The sequence below is a fragment of the Papio anubis genome, chromosome 6 (assembly GCF_008728515.1).
Source record: "Papio anubis isolate 15944 chromosome 6, Panubis1.0, whole genome shotgun sequence".
In the NCBI taxonomy this organism is placed as follows: Eukaryota; Metazoa; Chordata; class Mammalia; order Primates; family Cercopithecidae; genus Papio; species Papio anubis.
The window spans coordinates 155,533,232-155,547,396 of NC_044981.1; the positions used below are offsets into that span (position 1 = coordinate 155,533,232).

At 42.7% G+C, this 14,165-nt stretch overlaps 1 long non-coding RNA gene across 1 annotated transcript; it reads left to right on the plus strand.

Annotated features, from left to right (window-relative positions):
- The first annotated feature begins 932 nt into the window (after positions 1-932).
- On the plus strand, positions 933-8,394 carry LOC116275389. The gene is made up of 2 exons (XR_004184463.1): positions 933-980; positions 7,750-8,394. It is a non-coding gene; the product is annotated as an uncharacterized LOC116275389 (long non-coding RNA).
- The last annotated feature ends 5,771 nt before the right edge of the window (positions 8,395-14,165 follow it).

The following is a 14,165-nucleotide window of genomic DNA, read 5'->3' on the forward strand; positions in this document are numbered from 1 at the left end:
CTCCTGGGTCTGTGACCTCTGCATTAGCAGATTATTTGTTCACCTTATTCTTCCTGTCTCCTGATATCACAATAGATGAAATCATAGGAACTATCCTTTGTAGTTTGGCTAGTGTCACAATCTGTACCATTCATTCTATGTCTTTGAGATATTGGGGGATAGGTACTTAGGTGGGCACTGCAATTATGCAATTTTGCTTGTAGCCAACTCCACTGTGCTGAAAGTTATTTAGAGAATGTAGTCTCTGATGTGGTCTGGCTCTGAAAAACCCATTTTAGGTTTGGGGACCTTGCTTATTGATGGCCTGATTTCAAGAGGCATACCCATATCATTCTGGCTCTCAGGTGCACCCCAGCACCTTGCATCTAAGCCCTATCATTTACTCTTGTTCCCACAGTACCACCATCTTTCTTCTCAACTCTAGCCCTGATTAGCCTCACTAACACCAAGATTTCAAGTGACCTGATAAGATTGTGGTAAAGTCTAAGTTTTCTATTATTTTAAAGAAATTACTCCATTGCCTCCTGGCTTGCAAAGTTTTTGTTGAGAATACTGCTGTAATTCTAAATTTTGGTCATCTGTACATAATTTTTTTTCCTTGTTGCCTTCTAGATATCTTTTTAAAATTTTCAGCAGTTAAACTATGATGTGTCTTTTTTTGATACAAGATCGATTCTGTTGCCCTGGCTGGAGTGCAGTGGTGTGACCTCAGCTCTCTGCGACCTCTGCCTCCTGGGCTCAAGCAATCCTCTCACCTTAGTCCCCTAAGTACCTATAATTACATGCATGTGCCACCATACCCAGCTTTTTTTCTTTTCTTTTCTTTTCTTTTCTTTTTCTTTTTTTTTTTTTTTTTTGCAGAGCTGAGGTTTCACCATGTTGCCAGGCTGGTCTGGAACAACTGTGATCAAACAATCCTCTCACCTTGGCTTCCCCAAGTGCTGGGATTACAAGCATAAACCACTGCGCCTAGCCTCTGGGTATGTTTTTCTTTGTATTTCTTTTGCTTGAGATTCTCCAAGCCTCTTGGGATCTGTTTGTTGTTTTTTATTAATTTTAGAAAATTTGCAACCATCTTATGATCAAATGTTCTTCTGAGACTGCAATTAGATTTATGTTAGGCCATTTGATATTGTCCCATGGGTCTGTTGGATGTGCTGTTTTATTTTATACACTCTGTTTTTCTTTGTGTTTCAGTTTGGATTATTTCTGTTAATCTATTTCAGGCTTACTGATTTTCTCTTGTGCTGTGTTTAGTCCACTGATAAGCCTGTTGAAGAGATTCTTTATCTCTTAATATCATATTTTTATTTCTAGCATTTTTATTTAACTCTTTTTTAATAGCTTCCATCTCTCTGCTGAAATTCCGAATCTATTTATTCATGGTGTCCATCCATTCCACTAGGTCCTTTAGCATTTTAATCATAGTTGTTTTAAAGTTTCTATCTGATAGTATCTGGGTCATCTCTGGATCTGGTTCTGTTGACTACTTTATCTCTTGATAATGGATCATTTTTTTTCTTGCTTTTTAAAATGTCTTATAATTGTTGATTAAATGTCAGATGTTGCATGTTAAAGAACAGTAGAAACTGAGGTAAATAGTATTTATATCTGGAAATGGGCACAGCTTTCCTTCTATTAGGCCATTAGTGTTGGGGGAGAGGCAGATAACTCTAATAAATAGTTGATCTGGGTTTGAGTTTGTTGCTGCTATAGTTACTTTCAGTATATCACAGATTTCAAATTCTTCAGTGGTGGACTGCTGCTGCCGTGGGCTTAGTGTGTGGCCTAGAGTGCCAGAGTTTTTCTCAGTGTTCCTGCTCCACCCTCAGCTTTTAGCAGACTCTGCACGCTTATATCACCAGTGATATCTCTTTCTCTCTGCTCGTGTCCCTCCTCAGCTGTAGAAATCTATTGCTTAGTACTTTGTGCAAGGCTTATGGTTGGGGCAGGAGGCGGTTCTCCTCCTCCGGCCTCTGTCTCATGCAAACCATGGGTGTGTGAGCTTCAGGGCTGGTACCCTTTCTCTGTGGCACACAGACCCTGCTTTGTAATTGTGGGAGTCTTAGGTGAGAGTGAGTTTCCTGTCCCTCTCTCACTGGTGGCAAACCTCTGCTTTGTATCAGTGCGGGATCATGGTCACAAGTGAGTTTCCTTGCCCTGTCCAACAGCAGATGGTTTTTGCTTCAACTCCTCCCTGCCTACAGCCAAGTTCGTTGGCTGAAACTAGGGGATAGGAGGTTTCGTATCACTTCCCTGGTGGCAGAGGGCTTTTTCTTTATGTAAGAGAAGGACCTGGGTTTCATATCTCTCTCCCAGTGGTAGCTGGTTGTCACCTGCATGCCTGTGTCACCAAAAGGAGTCTCTTTCAGTTCTCCTGCTCTGTCCCCAGTTTTTCTTATGAACACCCAGTGGAGGCTATGAAAAAGAGCCAGTAACTAGGGCTAAACTCTCCTTGTGTCTGTGGCTCTTGGGAATTCTAAGCTGTCACACTAGCCCACACTTGCTCTCTAAGCATTTGTTAAAATTTCAGTTTTTTTTTTTTTTAAATTTGCTGCTATCTTTCATCCTGTACTCTGCCCAAGGCAAAGTAGTTTGTGAGAGCAATGCTTCTTGGCTTTCTCTATCCTAAGTGGAACTGGAACTTATTGATTGCTTTTTTTGTTGTCAAGTTTTACTTGACAGAAAATTGCTCTGAAATGTGTTTAATAGGTTTGAAGAGATAAAACAAGAAACAAGATTAATAATTATGGAAACCATAAAAAGAACAAAATCCCAAACAAAGAAAAATAGTAGGTGAAATTAAGAACTAAATGGAAAGGTTTTATAGCAAATAAGACATAGTTGAAGATATAATTAAGAATATATTAGAAGAACATTTCCAGAAGGAAACATGGAGTGAGAAAAGGTCATAAGTACAGACAAGGGGGATAAGAGATATAGGGGATACAATGAGAAGATTTAATATAAATGTATTTAGAGTCCCTGAAAAGCAGAGAACAGAGACAATGTGAGAGAAGCAACTTTTTTTTTTTGAGACAGAGTCTTGCTCTGTCGCCCAGAGTGGAGTGCAATAGTGTGATCTCACCTCACTGCAACCTCCGCCTCCTAGGTTCAAGAGATTCTCCTGCCTCAGCCTCCCGAGCCGCTGGGATTACAGGCATCTACCACCATACCCAGCTAATTTTTGTATTTTTAGTAGAGACAGGGTTTCATCATGTTGGCCAGACTGGTCTCGAACTCATGACCTCAGGTGATCCACCCACCTCGGTCTCCCAAAGTGCTGGGATTATAGGCGTGACCTACTGCACCCAGCCTAGAAGCAACTTTTGAAAAGATAATAGCTGAGGACTTTCCAAAACTGGTGAAAAGCATGTCACAGATTAAAAATCCCAAGCAGAATGTTTTAAAATATACAAAAAACCCAGGCACATTCATAGTAATTGATAACCAAAGATAAAATCTTACTAAATAGCGAGAGAAAAAAAGACATCACCATCAAAAGAGCAACCACTAGACTTACTGCTGGATTCTCCAGAGAAATAATGAAAGCCAGAAGACAAATATAATATTTTCAAAGTGCTGAAAGAAGGTAATTGATTGGTCAGGTGTGGTGGCTCATGCCTGTAATTCCAGCACTTTGGGAGGCTGAGGCAGGCGGACCACTTGAGATGAGTTCGAGACCAGCCTGGCCAACATGGCGAAACCCCATCTCTACTAACAATACAAAAATTAGTTGGGCGTGGTAATGCATGCCTGTAATCCGAGCTACTCAGGAGGCTGAGGCAGGAGAATTGCTTGAACCCAGAAGGCAGAGGTTGCAGTGGGCTGAGATTGCACCACTGCACTCCAGCCTGGTTAACAGAGTGAGAGTCTGCTTCAAAAAAAAAAAAAAAAAAGAGTGTAACCAATTGTCTAGAATTCCATGCCTAGCAAAAATGGTCTTCAAAATTAAAAGGGAAATAAAGGCATTTCAGGACAAAAAGAATTCATCACAAGTAGGCTGCATTAAAAAACTAAAGATGTCTTCAGGTAGAAGTAAAATAAACCCAGTTGGAAACTCACAGGTGCAAGAACAGGAAATTAGTGTAAAGGGTAACTATATGGATAAATCTAAATAAATATTGACTGTATACAATATTGTCATGTGGAGTTAACATATATATATGTATATATACATACATAGAGAAAGAATAAAATGCACAAGTGACAGAAAAATCAAGAGGTGGTTTATATTAGGGTTCTCCAGGAAAACAGAACCAAGAGGAGAGAGAGATATATGGTATATAAGCCATATTATATATGAAAATACATAAGCCACTGTTAATTTAATTTTATTTTTTGAGACAGAGTCTCACTCCTATCGCCCAGGCTGGAGTGCAGTGGCACAATCTCAGCTCACTGCAACCTCCATCTCCTGGGTTTAAGTGATTCTCCTGCTTCAGCCTCCCAAGTAGCTGGGATTACAGGCATGTGCCACCACACCCAGCTAACTTTTGTATTTTTAGTAGAGACGGGGTTTCACCATGTTGGCCAGGCTGGTCTCGGACTCCTGACCTCGGGTAATCTGCCTGCCTCAGCCTCCCAAAGTGCTGGGATTACAAGTGTGAGCCATCATGCCTGGCCATAAGCCACTACTTAATAATTAATATGTATGTCATAGGAGATAGATATTTTATATATGTTGTACATTTAATATATGTCATAGGAAACACATAATCTACATATATAACATTCTATATACACTACATGTTATATGATCTGTATATCATATATTCTCTATGTATTATATGTCTCCTATGACATATATTAAATATATATAGCATATAAATGTCTTCTATGACATGCATACATATTGTAAGAAATTGGCTCATGTAATTATGGCACTTGAGACATCCCGAGATGTGCATTTGGCAGGCTGGAGCTACGGGAAAGCTGTCAATGTAGTTCCAATACTGAGGGCAGGAGACTAATGCCCCAGCTCAGAAGTCAGGCAGGAGAAGTTTCCTCTTATCAGACTTTTTATTTTATTCAGGTGTTCAATTAATTCGATGAGGTCCACCAACATTGGGGAGGACAATCTACTTTATTCAGTCTACTGATTCTAATGCTAAGCTTATTCAGAAATACCCTAACAAACACACTCAGAATAATGTTTGATCAAATGTCTGGGCGCCCTGTGGCCCAGTCAAGTTGACACATAAAATTAACCACCACAATATTCTTGGAGTTAAAATGTTTTAGGTTGTGGCATTATTTGGGAGTGAGATAAAAATTCAAGTAACATTGGAGATTAGGATTAATGTTGAAACCTTTAAGGTAACTGCTAAAAAAAAAAAAAAAGTAAAAGAAGGTGTAACTACCAAACTAATGGGAGGAAGGGGAAATATCAGTATAGCAGAAATCAAGAGAGAAACGGGAACACAGGACAGGACAAATAGTAACATGATATATTAAACTCAAATATCAGTAAGTAGATGAAATAGAAGAGGGAAAGAAGGAGGGAGGGAGGGAGGAAAGGAAGGAAGTTCCAATTAATTTTACAAAGTCAGCATCATCTTGATGTCAAACCTGATGAACATAGCACAAAAATGAACTAAAAAATCTCACTAAAAAATATTGAGAGTGAAAACAAAACAAACAAAAATACCGAGAGTGGCAGGAGGCAGCCAAATGCCTAGGCAAATAGGGATGAGTCCCTGGTGAAACCCCATCTTCAAGTCCAAAAGCCTGAAACCTGCAGCCCAAAGTGAGAACTTCTATTCCTGTTTGCTCTGTCTCTCTTGATTTGTTCTTTCTGAATAATGTCTTTTTACCAATCCAGTGTTGCCTTTTCCAAAACTACCTATGACCCACCCCACCCCCATCCTGTGCCTATAAAGATCCCAGACTCAGTCAGTAGAAAGGAGAGATGGCCAGACTTTGGGGAAGAGAGGGCCAGATTTTGGGGAAGACTATCTGCTTTTCCCATCCCCTCTCCAGTTCCCCTCTATGCTAAGAGCCATTTCCACTGCTCAATTAAATTTTCCACCCTCACCATCCTTCAAGTGTCCACGCAACTTCATTCTCCTTGGATGCTGGATGGACAAGAGCTCAGGGCCCACGGAGTGTGGGGACCCCAAAAGGCTATCACACCGGCCCTTTGCCCTTGCTGTCAGAGGGCAGCCACCCCATGTGACGAGACAAGGGGCCAGCTGAGCTGTTAACACACAGCCGTCTGCAGATGGCAGCGCTAAGAGAGCACTGTAAAACTCCCCCTGGGGTTTTGGGGTCACAAGCTCCCTCATCTTGGTGGTGCCATGGGCCCTTCACAGAGCTTGCTCCCGCCAGTGCCCAAAGTGGCCAACCAGATCCTGCACTCGCTCGCTCACTCCTGATCTGGCCATGAGCCTCACATGGAGCCTGCTCCTGCTGGTGCCCAGAGCAACTGGCCAGATCCCACACTCACTGGCTCATGGCTGGTTTGGCCATGGGCCCCACATGGAGCTTGCTTCTGCTGGTGCCTGGAGTGGCCGCCTGGGTCCTGCACTCACTTGCTCACAGGCTCCCACCCACAAGGGGTTGAATGTGGTGGGCTGAGTAAATATTCCCTCCTGTTGGGAGTCCAGTGAAGGGGCCAAGAAAAATCCTGCATCAATCTTAAGACAAAATGTCACATATAGTATTTGTGGACTTATCAGTATGCTAAAAGAGTAGTACACTTTGAACAAATTAGAGATTATCCTAGGAATTCAAGTTACTAAGAAATCAGTGTAACTGAGGCGACCTTTAGTTGTATAGCCATCAGGGGTTACCTGTCCTTTTAACACCTATGAATCTCATTGGAGCCCTGAGTCTGCACAACTGGGATTGTCCTTGCAGATACTTAGAAGTTGTACAAGTCTGCCCTGGTTATCCATTCTCCTGAGCTACCATTTCGAGAAAGCTATTTACTCTGAAGGTTACTTCTTGCTATAACCGTATTTCCAGGATGCTACTGCAGAAATTATAAAGAAAATGACTCAGATTTGTCTGTGTTTAAAAAAAAATCAACTAGAAGTAATATGCAGCATATATGACAGTTCAAAAAATCTTAACATGTAAAGTGTTCTAAATTAATGAGACAATTAAAATTAATTTTAATTTATAAAATTAAATTTAAAATAAAATTATTTAGAGGTAAATAAATATCTCATAGAAAAATAAGCAAAGCATGGCGTGGTGGCTCATGCCTGTAATCCCAGCATTTGGGAGGCTGAGGCGGGAGGATTGCTTGAGTTCAGGAGTTCAAAATCAGCCTGGGTAACATGGCAAAACCCCATCTCTACAAAACAATTTTTTGAAAAATTAGCTGGGCATGGTAGTGTGTGCCTGTAGTCCCAGCTACCTGGGAAGCTAAGGTGGGAGGATTGCTTGAGCCCAAGAGGTCAAGGCTGAAGTAAGCCAAGATCATGCCACTGCACTCCAGTCTGGGAGACAGAGCGAGACCTTGTCTCAAAAAAAAAAAAAAACTCAGCAAAGGAAAAGGCACAGAGAATTCTAAAACAAAGTTAGGCAGCAAAGATATGAATAGGTGTTCATATCTACCCACTGAAGAAACACAAACTGTAGCCCCATGGTGATACTATATTATCTAATGGAACGGCAGATACTGAAAAGGAGTGATCATGTCTGGTGTTGGCATGAGAACAATGAATTTATATAACATACGATGTGAGTGCAAATGGATACAAACTTTCTAAAGGGACATTTTCTTAATTATTTCTTTAGGCTTAATTCCTGGAAGCAGAATTGATTGTCAAACAAATTGCATCAAGGTATTTGCTGCTTTGAAGTTGGGTTGAAGGGTACATTCAGACTCAGATCCAATTCCACTCCTTCCATGACATCTTACTTGCTTTTCTTCTCCTGACTCTTCATATTTCTTAAAGAAACAACTTGCCATAAAGGAAAGGCAAGGACTTTGCAATCAGACTGGGCCTTTCCCCCACTTGAGCAAGCAACTTGGTTCTCTGAGCCTCGGTTTCTACACCTGTGAAATGGGAGGTCATAATATTCGCCTCGAAAAAAAAATTTTTGCAAATTAAGTATACAAAAAGCCTACAGCACAATACCCAACTTGGAGTATTTCTTGCTGCTCAGTAAGTACTTGTCCATCTGTTTCCTTATGGGCTACACTGCACAAATTGGCTATGTAATTTGGCACTTGTTTATGCACCTCTCATGCTGTTACCAGCTTCTTTATTGTTCTTTATTGTGTGTGATTGTTATTCCTCCTCTCCAGACTACATTGTAATCTCTTCCAATTCAAGGACTATCTCCTCTGTCCTTTGTACCCAGAGTTCAATGAATGGTTTTTGAAGTTAGAGTAGCGCTTGTTTGAGAAAAGATAACAAAATACATTCCTGAACTACATTGTCTGATGTTAGAAGGTGTCTTTGTAGCAGGTCTACAGAAAAGAATGTTTGAGACCTTGAAGAAAAGTCCTTCAGCTGCCCGTGAAAAGTATAAATGGTAGAAACGTAACTATTTACTGGAAAGTGAGAAGCACTGCTTTGCCATTCATGAACCCCTCCTGTTAAAGCACTGAAAATTCCAGGCTGGAGCAAGTGCTGAGCATCATGAATTACTGCCCTTAAACCTAGCATCTCAAGTCATATATAACACCTTTTCTGGGCAAGAGTCCCATCTCTTTCATCTCTGCTAAATGAGTGTTTATTAGATCTGGCTGTTGAAAAATACCAAGTTAAATTAGACAGTTTAAAAAAATCAACATGATGCCCATAACTGGTTTAATTTATCTTCCCTCTTCAGTAATCCCACATATTACCTACTTATTTGCTGTAATGAACATGCCATTCAGCTAAAATAAGATTAACCGCTTAACCCATGGCATTACAGGCAGAGAACTTTAATGCCGCTTTGTGTTTCACTGTAAGGTTCAGCAGTTAAACGATACGGTGTTGTCGTTTCTTCCTTTGTAATCAAGACGGTTTCACTTAGGATTAGTGCTCCCCAGCTGATTCTCCTGATGGAACATTTGAAGCGCAAATTTATATGTCTAAGCTACAGCCTGGCAGCAATAACAGTCTTCTGAATCAAACCTGTTGGCCTCATCAGCACTCAAATTGCACTGCTCTTTGTGAAGCCCCGTCTGCTCTGATGGTGATGGAAATCTCGCCTGCCATGCAGATCAGAGATGGAAAATTGAAAGGGGACTTGGGCATGCATCTGGAAAACAGCACTGTGATGCCCCAGGTGGGATCGGGGTTCAGAAAATTAATCCACATTCCCCACGTGAATGAGCATTTGCCTGTTCCCTGCATCAAAGTCAAATCCCACTTCTTCAGTGGTGCTTTCTGGACTGTTCCAGCCCCACTCATCTCTCTTTTCTTTGAACTTATTATAATTATACACTTCTCTACATTACTTAAGGCCAATTATTTGTTGATTTATGCAAATCATATCATTATTCCCTCTGAGCTAACACTGTCTCTTCACTTAGACTGCAAGCTCTTATAAGTCAGGGACTAATAAATAACTTCATGGTCCTGGGCCTATAGGAAGGGCCTATAGGAAGCTCCTTGACTGAGGGAGATGCCCTCTGTGCACTGTGACCAATATTAAAACTCTGCCTGGATAGTCCAGAGTGGGGAAGCAGCTTCAGCTGAGTGTGCTTGAGTGCCTCTCCTGATCGATCCTCCCTTCTCTTTCATGGAGCATATTTTACTCTGGTGGCTCATCACATCTGGCACCACAAAGAGAGTCAATATAATGACCAACAGATGTGTCCATCCATTTGTTCAATTATCCACTCAGTAAATATTTATTGCTGGGCCTTATGCCTACAATCCTAACACTTTGGGAGGTGGAGGGATCACTTGAGCTCAGAAATTAGAGACCAGCCTGGGCAACAGAGCAAGACCCTACCTCTACCAAAAATAAAAAAAAATAGCCAGGTGTGGTGGTGCACACCTAGAGTCCCAGCTACTCTGGAGGCTGAGATGGGATGATCACTTGAGCCTAGGAATTTGAGGCTGCAATGAGTTATGATCACACCACTGCACTCCAGCTTGGGTGACAGAGCGAGGTGCTTAATAATTAGTAATTTATTTCAATTTAACTTTAATGTTTAAACTAATAATTTAAAATAAAATACAATTATTATTTACTAAGCACCTACTGTGTGGCAGCTCTTGTTTCTCAGGAATCTGAGAACTGAGAAACTCTTTGGTGGTATTTTGGCAGAAATGGCAGAAAGTTTGAAAGAGCTAGAAGAAAACTCATTTCTTCTTATACACTACCCTTCAAACCCAACTTTGGAGCAGGAGCAAACTTCTGCAGAACTTCCTTTTCCTGTGTGTTTATTCATGACTTCTCCCCATACTCTTCTCTCCTCCTGCTTGAATTGCCCTGAGGATGAAACTGCTCCTTCCCTGCCTTCCTGGCTGTGATAACAGCAGGCTGTTGATTTTTCCGGTGTGAAATTGGCTTGTTCAGGTCACCACTAGGCAGGCTGCACTTGCTAGGTTGGATGGGTTCCAGGTATGCTGATGTGGGTGGGGTTTAGGTTGAGTCAGGATTCCTTCACTGGGTGGGAAAAGGGTGAGGAGGGAAGGAGGAAATGAGGTTGGTTTTACCCTGCCTGCCTAAGGGATTGCATTAACTATTTAGCAAAACAAGGAGACCTGCCTTGGTTCCTCCGTTCATTGACCATGTCAGGATAAAGCCAGAGCCTCAGCTGCCTGTGGTTTGATCTGAGCCTGGGTCTGGGGGCATTGGAGCAGCTGCCCTCCAAGCCAGACCTCCTGGGAACCCTTCTGGGAAACTGTCTTCACAGCTATGAATCTAATAGTGATGCTCCCTAATCCCTTGCTTCCTTCATGTTCCTGCTAAAAATAGGGACACACTGGAATAATAGACTGTTGAAAGGGAATATTAATCATCTTTTATTCCAGGCCTGCTTATTTCTCAGGTATAGAAATCACAACTTAGTCACACTAGCTTATGCAAGCAGATGGCACATTTGTGGCAGAGCCAGGACTGTACGTGGGTCCTGACTCCCAGGCTGGAGCTCTCTCATATGCCATGGCGTTTCTCCTAATTCCCTTCTCCATCACTCTGTTCCCAGGCTTCCTCTACTGCTTCCCAGTCTATATCTTTTCCCTTGGCTGACTACACTTACTGTTTCTTTTCCTCTTAGAATTTCAAAAGCAGAAACTACTGGCATAAGAAGGAAAATAAAGAATGAAAATGAGCAAAACTAGTTTCCCCAACATTCTCCTAAACACCTTTTATCCATAGTTTGCTAATAAAACTTCCTTAGATCATATCTGCTTAAGCATTCATTCCATTGAATTTACTGTGGACTCATGGAAGTTTCTTAAGCCTATTTCTAATAAGAAGAACATGTTACTTTTTTTTTTTTTTTTTAAGATGAGTTTTGCTGTGTCACCCAGGCTGGAGTGCAGTGGCACTATCTTGGCTCACTGCAACCTCTGCCTCCCAGGCTCGAGCAATTCTTCTGGCTCAACCTCCCGAGTAGCTGGAATTACAGGCATGTGCCACCACGCCCGGCTAATGTTTGCATTTTTACTAGAGACAGGGTTTCTCCATGTTGGCCAAGCTGGTCTCAAACTCGTGACCTCAGGTGATCTGCCTGCCTCGGCCTCCCAAAGTGCTGGGATTACAGGTGTGAGCCACTGTGCCTGACACCCCCTCACCTTTTTTTTTTTTTTTTTTTTTTTGAAGTTCAGACTTGTTTCGATTACAAGTGACAGAAACCCAACTCAAAGCTCAAACTAGCTTAAGCATAAAAGGAGATTTACTGGATCACATAACTGGGAAGTCCAGAAATTGATCTCACTTCCAGTTTGACTAGACTCAGGAACCCTAAGGAAGTCACCATCTTCACCCTCCACTCACTTGTCTATGTTTTCTTTGTTCTTCATGTTATGGGGGGAAAAAAAGAGGCCGTGGCATCCCTATTCACATATTTCTGAAAGTAAGGCCCGTTCTCCTTCAGCTCCAAATGGAAAAGTCACCAAAAAAGGCATTGACTGGCCTAGATTCAGGCACATGGCCATCCCTAGATCAATCACTCTGCCCAAGAGAATGAGGCACTAAGATGGGCTGGGCTTGAGGTACTATTCTTGGTTGCCCCTACCACTATCACACACACACCCCTCTGTGGTCAGAGGGGCAGAGTTCTGCAATTGGCAGCCTCATCAAAATCACATAGAGTAGCAGAGGAGCAGTTCCCCACAAAAGGAAATTCAGAAAAGACAACATTGGCAGATTCCTACTTGAAACATCCTTCCACTGTGTCCCCCGAAGACAATCTGTTTCTGGTTCCTTTGGAGTAGATGTCTATCTGGAACCTTCCCATTGACCTTGTGTATCTCACCTGTCATCACCACTGACAGGGACCATGGCAGTGTTTGTTCACTGGTGTCATCTCCATTCTCTCCCTTTCCCATATACTTAATACTCTACCAGGTTAATATTCTTAGACTACATATCTGATCTTATGTGCTCATCTACTCGAAAATCTTTAAATCTTTAAGATTTTAAATATCACATAAATCCAGTCCTGTGATTTGTGGAGGTTGCCACAAAGAAACAGAATAGTCTTGTCAGGCAACTGCCGTGGGTACTAGCTAAATCCATACCCTGTGGCATGAGGCACCCAAAGTCTGGCTCCAGGAAACCATTATTTCCCCTAGGACTAAAGGAGCAAGGGGAGAGAAAAGTGGTATTGGAGCCTGGCGACACAGGCCACCTGATGGGAGTGATAGGTATGGAGCATGACAGCTACCAACAGACACAGCTCCTAAGCAAAGGCGTAGAGAATAAAGCCTGGCCCCTGTCTCCTCTTGCCCTCTGATCTGAAGGGGTTGGTTCAGTCTCCTTGGGCACAGAGCAGGACAAGGAAGGATGAAAAATGAATCCAGGAGGCAAGTAGAGAAATTATAACCTGCACGGTTGTCTCTGAGCTACACAACAACTCTGTAATCCAGCCACCACTCCAACTTGTACAGCAAATGGAACCATGCAGTGGCTCGTGCTTGTAATCTCAGCACTTGGGGAGTCTGAGGCAAGTGGATCACTTGAGGTCAGGTGTTTGAGGCCAGCCTGGCCATGGTGAAACCCTGTCTCTACTAAAAATACAAAAAATTACCCAGGCATGGTGCTGCATGCCTGTAATCCCAGCTACTCAGGAGGCTGAGGCAAGAGAATTGCTTGAACCCAGGAGGCAGAGTTTGCAGTGAGCCAAGTTCATGCCACTGCACTCCAGTGGGAGTGACAGAGCCAGACTCAGTCTAAACAAACAAACAAACAAAACTAGCCAGACATGGTGACATACACCAGCTACTCAGGAGGCTGAGGTGAGAGGATCAGTTGAGCCCAGGAGTTTGACGCTGCAGTGAGCTATGATTGCACCACTGCACTGCAGCCTTGGCCATAGAGCGCGACTCTGTCTCTTAAAAAAAAGAAAAAGGAAATGGATTTTCTGAAGAATCTCACTTGAGGAAAAATCCCCACTGGAGTGGGGGCAGCTCTCAGAGCTCAGGACCACACACTTTCTTTCTTCTTTTCTTGACATAGAGTCTTGCTCTGTCGCCCAGGCTGGAGTGCAGTGGTGTGATCTCAGCTCACTGCGAGTTCCGCCTCCCGGGTTCATGCCATTCTCCTGTCTCCTCCTCCTGAGTAGCTGGGACTACAGGCGCCCGCCACCACGCCCAGCTAATTTTTTGTATTTTTAGTAGAAACAGGGTTTCACCTTGTTAGCCAGGATGGCCTCAATCTCCTGACCTCAGGACCACCCACTTTCTTACCGTGCTTTCAGAGGGCAGCCCAGAATCTTCAGCACTGCATGGGCGGCTCATCCTGGAGTCTCACTGTGCACCTTTCCTCCATGCTGCCTCTCTAGGTATCCTTCAGGACAGCCTCAGCCTTTATTGCTGTATTCCTTCATGCTACAGGGAGGAGAAGCACCTGTCAGAGTATAAAAGTGAGCATATGATAGTCAAATAAGAGTTGCTTCAATGACTAAGATGTATTTCATTTTTTTTGTTTGTTTTGTTTGAGATGGAGTCTCGCTCTGTCACCCAGGCTGGAGTGCAATGGCGCTATCTCGGCTCACTGCAACCTCCGCCTCCCGGGTTCAAGCAATTCTCCTGCCT